The sequence below is a fragment of the Apaloderma vittatum genome, unplaced genomic scaffold (assembly GCF_000703405.1).
Source record: "Apaloderma vittatum isolate BGI_N311 unplaced genomic scaffold, ASM70340v1 scaffold4634, whole genome shotgun sequence".
NCBI lineage: Eukaryota > Metazoa > Chordata > Aves > Trogoniformes > Trogonidae > Apaloderma > Apaloderma vittatum.
In genome coordinates, this window is record NW_009711099.1 from 112,132 (window position 1) to 113,992 (window position 1,861).

A 1,861-nucleotide genomic window follows, 5' to 3' on the forward strand; every position below is an offset into this window, starting at 1 on the left:
GTTATGCACAGACCACTGTAAATCTAGGCTTCTGGGAAAACGATTTTTAAATTTCAGCTCGGCTAGACAAAATCTATCAGCTTGTTAGGATCTTGTCGTAGACAGCAGAGGCGGGGACCCGGTCACACAAAGCATTAGGGATTAAAATCAGCAATTCTCTAGAAAATATTCAATGAGAAACAGTCCTTTGAGTACTACAGAGGCGAGGAAAAACCCATTACTTCCACCAATTCGCAACGATTTTCTGGTTGTTATCAGAAAGCTGCAAGAATTTTCAACCTGGTTGCCATGGTTTACATTCACAGCTCCAAATGATTAAGACACATAATTAGCTTGAATATTTCGACTGAAAGCTCTGATTCCTCCAGTGCCTGGAAGCTTATGGAGAGAGCAGCAGAGTGCTTCAAGCACTGAGAAGGCCATGGGGGAATATTGAAAATATTTGTTTTCCTCCATCAGTAACTACTGTCCTCAGAGTTACCATTAAAAGAAGCAATTTCAGACTGGGGGGTTTTGAACAGCGTGTGGAACTGGAACACTAGGTTGTGTTATTTAATTGCAGAGCCATAACAATACCCAGCATTTCAGCAGCCTTAGAACGTAAGTCTTAGTTCAGTAACTTTCAAGATTTGTTATTCTTTGCCTTATCATTGAGTTGTAATATCGTTTAGGTTGTTATCTCTGCGAGGTTTAAATTTCCAATCTATTACAGTAATTTTAGCAATCTATTATTTCTAGGCCACTGAGGAAAGGTTAAAATGAAAATTATTCTGGAGGGAATAGGTTCTGTTCCAAGTACAGGTAGAAAACATCTCAGTAGTAGAAAGCAGTAAGGTTTTGGGGGAAGAAACACTTATCAAGGGAAATGAAATGACTGATAACTATTGATTAAAGCTGCCTGAGTGAGGTAATGTGAAAGGATTTTTTTTCCCCCAGTAATGTAAGAGAGAATTTGCAATGCATGATTTAGACAGCTTCACCCTCTGAGTGGCTTTTGTAAGACTGAGTTAGACTTTTAGCACTATATTAGAGGAACAGAAAATTTCATTTTCAGGAGTACACAAGAACAGCATCCATCTTCTCACGTTCTGTTTAAAGAGAGCTGTGTGGCGTAGGAGAAGCAGTGAACACGGATATTTGGGTACTGCAGCAAGCCCAGGTGAAGAGAGATTCTCCAGCATGAAGACCTCAGGAATCTCAGCTGGACAAATCACCTTCACAACCTAAATCTGTGTAGCTGTGGTCGGCAGAAGTGGCAATGCCATACGTTAGAATAGCAGAGTGGCATTTCTCATGACTTTTGGACAGGTGGATCAACCTCATTGCACCACTGAGGTTTTGGCCATTCTTATGCCTTATCTCCTCCTGCCCTACACAACGACAATCCTCGCTGCGGGGTTTTGGAGGAAGCCAAGTCCATCTGGGCTTCAGCCCAATTCCTGCGAGTGAGACCAGTCCCAGGGAACAAAACCCATTTGTACCTGTTGGTGCAGAAACAGCAGCAGCAACAAACCCTTGAGGAAAATCCCCACCCCAGCCCTTAATGCTAGGTCTGTTTATTTTTTAGCACAACAGCAGCAGTTGATTTTAGTAATTTTTACGGTGCTACTGGGAAATTTAATAGTCCTATAAAAGCCAGTTTAAACCTCTCTAATTGTCTTATCTCTTCAAATGAATGCATACTCTGGGAGTTTTAAAAACGGAGACTATCAACCACCACCATGAATAATTTCCCCCTTACACAAATCCCGACACAATAGACAATAGTGTCTGTGGTTTGTTGGGGGGTGAATATGCCAAGGCTCGCTAAAAGGGGTGTTTTGTTATTTGACTGCCTTCTGCTAAGGGCTCCTTCGGAGCT